Source organism: Cotesia glomerata, linkage group LG3 (genome assembly GCF_020080835.1).
Source record: "Cotesia glomerata isolate CgM1 linkage group LG3, MPM_Cglom_v2.3, whole genome shotgun sequence".
NCBI classification, from domain to species: domain Eukaryota; kingdom Metazoa; phylum Arthropoda; class Insecta; order Hymenoptera; family Braconidae; genus Cotesia; species Cotesia glomerata.
Genome location: NC_058160.1, coordinates 1,060,905 through 1,070,469, shown reverse-complemented (window position 1 = coordinate 1,070,469; position 9,565 = coordinate 1,060,905).

Here is a 9,565-nt window from a genome sequence, read left to right as displayed (position 1 = left end):
AAGATTTTTCAAAGAACTTAAAAAATTGCGTTGAATGCCGTAAACCGCGAGAAAATCGGTTAATTCATTCAAAAGTTATTGCGGATTGAAAATTCAAAAAATAGTGTTCTATAAAACTCGCATTAGCCTTTTGAGCTCGAAGAGCTCAAAAGCACATAGCGTTTTATTTGAGCTCGGAGAGCTCGAAATTACACAAAAATTATATTTTTGAGCTTGAAGAGCTTAAAAAATAAGTGAATTGTTGAGCACTTAGGTATGGAGGTAGCGGGAAGTTGCAGGGATGGCCTTTAGGGTCAACCGTTTTCCTAATTTTTTTGTAAGCCTTATCGACCCAATTTCTGTGAAGTTGTAAATAGTAAAAAAATGATATGTCATAAAGAAGTTTCACTTCTCACCTGTGTACTCTGGTACACACACACATATTTTTTTTTCACTTACTTTTTGACGTTCTAGCTCTTCTTTTTCGTTAATTTTCCTCGCAACCACCCTGAGATAACCCGGAGGCACTGGGTCATCGGATTTAACACTTCCTAGGGCATTTAATTTTGCAAAATCAATTTTTGATGTCCAGTTCTTCAAGAAGTCATCTCCTAAAACCTGCTTTGTAATACATAATCACAATATTTAATAAAATTTTACATTACTAAAAATTAAAAATCCTAATTTCAATAGATAATATTAATAAATTTTTATAAAAAAAATTTTTGAGCACTAATTTGCTCTTAAATAAAAAATAAAAAATAATTTTCTACAGATTTTATTACCACAAAAAGAATTATTAATTTCTTACCTGGGAATTAATCGCAATAAAAATAAATAAAAACACACGGGCGATCATTTTCAAATTTAATTTCACTCTCAATAAATTAACAATTATGAATTTACTCTTAAAGAAAAAAAACTAAAACTAACTGACGAACCATCACATACTTGTCTTTATATAATACCTTATAATAACTTCATATCAAGATCAAGGCCGTCAAAATTTAGGAAGGCATTTTTCCATGAACGAATTTTTTATCATAATCATAAACATCCTCCTTGACATTAAAAATGATTTAACGATAAAAATAACAATTAGAATGAATAGTAAATTAATAGAGATAATATTTACTAATTAATAATTGATATAGTGAAGTAGAGCATCATCATTACATCTGGTACGGTAGCGTCAATTAATTATCATTGACGTGACGACGGACGATAACTATCGCTAGATAAACATAAATATTTAATCTCTAAATAGAACATTGTTTTTTTTATCGTTCATTCAAAATCAAATAGTGCAATGTATTTTTAGGTAACGAGGATAGTCTTTTTATGAAACTTATTTAAACTGTTATTATGTAGCTCGATTTTAAAATCAAATGAATATTTTAGGGTTTCAGTAGAGCTCTATTAGCAGCGAACTAAAAATGTCTTAATGTTTTGGAGGAGAAAACTAATTGACATTGCGCAGATGGGTAGAACTGAGGTGTTGGTGGTATCAATTTGAGAAGCGTGTACTAGGATAAATAAACCGCGGCGTGGTTTCGAGCGTTTGCACACGTTGATTCAGATGTTAAAAAAAATTTTACACTGCAGTGGAGATCTTTTTTTGTTTTCAATTTACGTCAATTTTTCGGATCTTAATAATATCGTTGAATTTTAATTGTTTTCTTTTGTTATTTATTTTAGAATTTTTTTTTTTAATTTTAATAGTTTTAATCACTATTTGCGTTCAAAAAGAAAAATTTTCACGCGATGATTAAATTTACGGCATCCAAATAGTCGTTTGATTTATACAAAACTCAGGATTTAATTATAAAATGAGTTCTCAGCTATTTACCTCACTTAAAAACGTGAGAAGATGATATTTATTCCGTAAGAATAATGAAAAAGTTTGGAAAATCCAAAAGTGCACGCCTCATAACGCTCATTCATTTTTTAAGAAAAAATTGATTAAAAAAAAATTATAAATAGTAATTTCTTACAGAGTATTTTTTACTTTTTTTAATATATCGGCGCCCTTTTTTCTTGTCATATGCGCACGCAGTCTAAAAAAATTTAGCTTGATCAAGTGGCGCCATAGTTTTCACGTGACAAATAAGAAAAGTTCGTTTGTCTTTGTACGGTTGTTTCACAGTGAATTTTAACAAAGATTCAATTTAAAAAAAAAAAATAGGTAAATTAGGCTACTGATATGAAATACGGACCCAGTTCATCAAATTCTTAAACTAATAAAAAAGGTCCGGTCTTGAAATATCAATTTGCTCGGGAATAATCGTTGGTACATCCAAAACGGGGTGACTTCAGGACGTAAAATTTTTTTTGGAACTTTTTTTTTTCAAAATAGCAACATGAAATGATTTTAAAAAATAAAAGATGGTTTAATTTAAGTCTTTTCTCGGTGTACATCTACTTATATTATTGTATAAGTGTAATATGGTTGTGATAGAGGCATTTAAAGATCACAAAATTGCTCGAGCTTGACGAGTCGAGTATAAAGCACAACCTCACGCGCTTCGCGCTATGAGGTGTGCAAAAATAATTAACTACATCGACGGTCTAACTCCTTATTTTTTAGAGAGTGATTTTTTAACATTTTGATGTAACAAAAGTCTAATTATAAATTATTTAAATGATCCAAACCAAAATATTATACCTCTATTAGATAATAAATTGTTTTTTAAAGTGATAATAAATTTTGAACTAATTGTTTTTTCGTACAAATGGAAGATTCTCTAAAATGGAGTTAGACAATTTGCTAATTAGAACGTCGACATTCTTCAAGCCAAAAAGTTATTGCGTTAACATTTATATTTATAGACAAATAAAAAATGATATCTAGTCTATGATATATATAATATGTACAGTATGAATCTCACACCCTCCGGTGATTCGGGTCTATGCCAACATCCGGAAATCCGTGAATCCCCATAGAGAGTTCACCAAGCATGGAACATAAGCATAGGGTTACCACTAGTCTACTCTTTATATTATATATTATATCATCCACTAGCCATCTATGTGTGCTCTGTACACACGATTATCGCGAGTGTAAAAAATACCGAGGGTTTGAATTATTGTGTTGACAGAAAAATGAGCGTGATAAAGATCAAGATACTCGAAATTACTATCCACGGAATAGAAAGAGATAATATACTGAGGCGATATTAGACGATCAATTCTAGACGGACGATTATGATTTAGCTTCGGGGGTATCATTCTGGGGATGATTCTTTATTCTTTGTCCCTCCGACCAGTGATTGCTTCCATTATTTATGGTAATGCCTTCAGAACCCGATACCATGAGATTGAAATAATAAACAATTTTTTTCAAAGTGAAATATATTTTCAAAATTTTGTTTTTATTTGCGGTAAATTTTTATTAAAATTTTTGATGAAACTAAAATTAGCCGACAGTGAAAAATTTTCATTTTTTTTTATTAATTGAATTAACAATAAAAAAATATTTTTTAAAAATTGCACGCATAATTTTTCAAATTTTTTACATGTGGAATTTTTTCTTTTAATTTTTTTGTAATGATTTTATTAATAAAAAAAATTCTGAAAATTGTCAGCTGTCTGCTAATTTTATTTTCATAAATTTTTGTGATAAATATAACGTTAAAAACCGACAAAATAATTACTTAAAGGTTTTATTAATTGTTGACATTTTTAACTGATAAATTTTTTTTATCTAAAATATTAAGTAAGATTGTTTAGAAAAATTCAAAGAACAATTTTATTAATTTTTAGTATAAAAATATATTTTTTAAACCATTCAAAATAAATATATAAACGGTGGACCAATTTTTTACTGTAATGATATTGCTATTAGTCATTCAATTTTTATTTTTGATAAAAAGACAAAAAACTATTTTTTTACGAATTGTTACAAAATAATTTAAGATATAATAAATAAGTGTTAATTTTTTTAATTAATTTGTAAAATGCTCTGCACATTTTTTAGTAGCATTAAATGCCACTAAGATAAAAAATAGAAAAAAATCCTAATTTTTCTATTTATTTTAAATTAAAAAAATACAGAATTAAAATTACGGTCTCAAATTTTCAAGGTGTTTTTTTTTAATATATAAAACAATATTTATCAATTATAAAAAAATTTTTTGACAAGTATTTAAAAACTGTCATGAATATAAAAAATTCATTTAAAAATTTTTTATGTGTTATTAAGTTAAAGCACGATTTAAAAATATGTTACAAAAATGAAAAAAAATTTTACAATCAATATATCTTTCCTGGATGAGCCGTCTAAATATTATTGATTATAACTCACAACAATAATTATTCAGTTAAGTGACAAAATTAAAAGCCAGAGAGATTTGATAGCGATAGAGAGAGTATTTGTTAAGGTCCACGTGGGTTATATGGGGCATAGAGAAATATAGGGGATGAACGTGTCAGAAGCAGCCCCACGAGCCTAGTTATGAGCTCGGTTGAGGGTGGTTTAGCAATCATTTCCTCTTTATTTCCTCTAGCCGTCTCTCTCTTGTTTTATACAGACATAAACTTGACAAAGTATCAAATCGCCTTGTTGACCCGGGAGTATCATAATCGACTTCTCCCGCCTTAGTTAATCGTCCGAAGAACCCACATACTAGAACAATTCTTGTACCAAAAAATGAATAATTATAACGATAAATATTTAGAATAATAAAAAAAAAATCATTGGATTTTTGGACGTAATTTTCCTTGAAATTATCGCATTAGGACTTTTTCGATGGACACATTAATAATATGCACAGAACGGCTGTGTAAAAAAATGTTTGAGCAAAAAGAGCCCATTGGACCCCCATCAGGACCCTGAAACGACTTTACGGGAATTATACAGCGAGAAATTGGGAAGATATGTAGACGCGAAATGCGATGTGGTCATCCGTCACTCGAGTGAGATCTTCGCAGGTGTTTGCTGTTTCGCACACACATTTTCATTCGCGGTTCTGTTTCTCTGGGCCTTCATTTCTTTGGGTGTGTTGCGAATCTGTTAAATATGTGTACCAATAAAGCGGCCTGCTCTAAAATTTATACTCTTTAGAGCCTACACTATTTTAACTTTCATGCATTTGAATATTTCAAAACACAGTGACGGACATGAAAAAAAAAAAAAAAAAATTCAACTCTTAAAACTGTAAATTGACGATAGAGTTCAATTAGCAATTAGAAGATATATTGATAAAAAAATTTTTGAGAAATAAAATGTCAGATTATGTTCACTGATAGAAGGATTTAGTACGGAGTACTAAACTGATTTAGTAACAAAATTTTTATTCATTTATTTGGGAGAAACAAATATTTTGTACCCATCAATATTACTTGTTACAGTTTAATAAATGATTTCTTTATATGAACAAAGCCTTATGGCATAAAAATAAATATTTATTTCCACCAAATAATATTTAATAACAGGCACTAAATATTTATTTGCAAGTACCCGTGTAAAAATGATATATCATTATGACGCTCATAATGAATATCATAATGAATCTCATATTTTGACACTAATATAAGATTCATATAAAAGCCATATCAATACATTTGAAACCTGTAATAAGTAAAATACTTATGGAAATTAATTTTTTTTAACTATAGTTAATAAAAATTTTATAATCTATAGATTATAAAATTTTTATTCTTCTTGTTGGAGAAAGAAAATTTCTAGTAATTTGATAAGGTTTTATTATAAAATTTGATCTACACGGATCGGTCACATGGGAATTCGTGACCAATCCATAGTGACAAACGCATAATTTCATATACTGAAGTCATAATAGTATCTGCGTAAACTCATGATGGAATCAGGCTGAAATTTTTAAAATTTATTATTATATTGTAATGATATTGTTACCTTTTATTCATAATTCAAGAAAAAAATTTTTTTTTCACTGTTGGAAATTTGTTAGGATAATATCTCCATGATGATATTAACATAATTTCATTATGAAATCATAATGATATTGAATTGAATTCAAAATTTAATGATGGTCATATCTGCACAAAATCATAATGATATTGTTAGCCTTTTTAAATCGTGATATAAAGTTATTGAGTCATAACTATATACAGGAAATAATGCAAAATAATTAAATTAAAGAAATTTTTAGGACGATATAAATTGTTTTCAAAATAAAAAGTAATTATCTTAAGACGAAAAAATTTTTTCAGTTAAAAATTTTTTTTAAACCAAGATAGTCAATGTTTTTCTAAATATTCTTCCAAGTTAAGAAAGTCAAGGAGGAAAGTTAAGTATTTCAACAGTATAGTGCATGATAAAAATACTGTTTTTCTCAATTGTTATACATTTCCTCTGATTAACAGAAAAAATGAAAATTTTACTAATCTACTTAAAAAAGATTCGTTCTCACAGGTATTTTACTTATTACGGATTTCCAAAGTATTGATATGAATCTTATATGAGTCTCATATTAGTGCCAAAATATGAGATTCATTATGATATTCATTATGAGCTTCATAATGATATCATATCATTTTTACACGGGTATTGTCGGTAGATGGTTATGCTTTAATTCCAATGTTTATGTGATACGTAACCTATTTACTGAACAAATTATTTTATTAAGCTCGATTTTGGAAGATTTATCTTCCCTTTGAAAACACACATACTCCCAATAAATGGCTTCTATATTGCACGCCTCATAAGCGAAGCGTTGAGGTTGTGCTCTACTCTCGACATTTTGAAAAAAGCAGTTTTCTTAAATCTGAAATTGATTTTTTGTCATTTATATCGCACTTACAGGTTAATATGAGTACACTTATATCAAGTCAAATAATTTGTCAGGCACATAAAATATATTTCAATAACAATTTTTTTGTTTAACATAGTAAATAATAACATTAAACATAATCTTTTCTGGACGTCCGTGTATAAATGGGTGTAAGTGGCAGGGAAATTGGTCGAAAAAATGATCGTACCGGAGTAATTTTTTTTTTTATTATCTAAAGTAACACACGACGGATTTTCTTAATTAATATGAGCGTTCAATTCACTGCCGTTAAATTATTATTTATAAAAAACTAATATATGACTGTGGATTTTTTTGTATATCTATCTATACATTTTATTATAGTATTTTTTTTTCCTCACCTCTGAGTTATGGCGCCCCTAAACCATAGCAGTTTTCTGTTTTTTATTATTTTGCTTTTTATATTTTATTGTAAAAAATGGGATTATGAGGCGTGCACTTTTGGATTTTCCAACGTTTTTATGTCTTTTCTCAGTGGAGTTTAGTTAACATTTTTCAATTTGTCTATTATTGATATGTTAAATATTTGTTTAATTTTAAATTTTATAAATGTCTTAAACAAAAATATATAATTTAATGAGATTCTTTTCTTTATAATACCTTATATTTTTACTGAAAATTATTTATTTCAATTATTTTTTTTTACTTTAAGTTAAAAAGTTAGGTTACACGCTAAAATTAGTTAAAAAATTAATTTCTTCAATACTAATAAACGATTTATTGAGTAGCAATAAATCATTTGTTAAATACTACTAAAGATTTATTTGGTGGAACTAAATGGACTTTAATAAATGGTTTAGTACCTATCACTAAATATTTGGTAATGAAAGGTTTCTTACTAAATTATTTAGTATCTGTTACTGAATCTTATTAAATAGAACTAAATCCTTCCATCAGTGTACCAAGTTATGAAATTTAGAGAAATCAAACCCGAAAATTTCAGATAACCGTTTAAGGTAAAAGCCCCAATTATTGACGGGGGTCTAAATATTGACACCCTAAATTATCTTTAAATATATTAAATTATCTGTAATAAGAATAACGATCAAATAAATTTTTATTAAATTCTAATTAATTAAAAAATTGAAAAAAAAATCACTTTCAGTGATTTCAAAATCACTGCAGTTCAAAATATTAAATATTAATTATTAAAAAAAAAAGAAGTTACCACCAGTTCATCAAATCAGCTTACGAGCGTCTATTTTCTTAACAACTTTGGTTAGAAAAGCATTTTTTTTAACTGCTGAGTTTAAATTAATTTTTTCATGTAATTATATGACCTATTTTTTTTTTAATTAACAGTACATGAAATATTTATAAAATTGAATAATCGAAATTAATTGTATGCTTTATAATATTTAAATAATGGGAGTCAATAACTAGTTCATAATTTTTATGGTGAATCCCATATTGACAGCCAGTCAACAGCGCTATGACGCCTTTTTTTTTAAGTATAAAATACGTTACGCGATTATATACAAGGCTTTTAACTGTCAAATAACTCGGCGTGTTTTGGTGTTAAATAAGTTTTTGAATAAATTGTTATATTTTTAATAATAATTAATCATTCATAGAAATTATTATTAATTAACTTTGATAATATTGATTACTTTATATCAAATTTTGATAAATAAAAATATAACCAAATGATTCGACGCATGCGCAGTAGGGGCGTCAATAATTGGGGTTACGGTACGTCAATATTTAGATCAATCAGTTTTTTAACCCGTCAATAATTGGTGTATCCAGATTATCTATTTAATTATTTTAAATTAATCAGTAAATATCACTGATTATCATTTTAAAAAAAGAAATTGATTAGTTAAAACATTACTTAAGACATTACCACAAACAAAATTCAACGATATTTATATTTGATTGCTTAAAAAAAATCAAATCATAACTTTGTCTCTTATAGCGTCAATAATTGGGGCTTTTACCTTATACTGCGTTTTTTTTTACAAAGTTTTTAATATTAATGTTCAATTGATAAAAATATTTCAAATAAAAATTCCAAGTTCGCAGAAAGCTCAATTAATTTTTTTTTTATTTTACGAAATAGTCCGAGAAATTTTACTTACATTAACTTTAAAAAATATTGCTGTTATTAATAAATGGTTAATTAATTAATTGACCAGTAAATTTTAAAATAAAAAATTTATTTCTATGAATTATATAACATTTAATTTTTAATAAAAATTAAGTAAAATATTTTGAATTTTTTTATTGAAAAAATTAATATAAAATTTTCATTCGTAAAAAACTTGAAAAACTATAAATGCAATTTTTAAAATATATTATTTACTTCTAATTTAATAATTAAAAAAAAAATAAAAACATTGGCTAATTTTAGTATAGTTAATTTTTATTGAATTTTCATAAGAAATTATTTTATTTAAAGTAGCAAAATAAATAAAATATTAATAAAGCGAGCTAAAAAAGATCTGATTGGAATGCATTGTCAAAAAAACTCATTAAAAGCTCGCAAAGAGGACTAAGGACTATATGAGGATTGAGGATCCGAATGATCCTGATCCTAGTAGACAGGCTGGAGCCGCTTTCATGGGCCCATTCTCAGAAGTGGATCGTTCATTTCGGACTACGCCTACCTGGACAGGTGCTCGCGCTATTGTATATATATATATATATTTATATGAGATTTTAAAAAAACTTTACAATGTCAAAATCCCCGCTGAATTATTGTACTTTTTTTCTTAGAAATTTTACTTACTTTATTACTATTGTGTTATATTCCGATACTCGAAAATATATTATTGTGCTCTTAATGACTTTTCGGA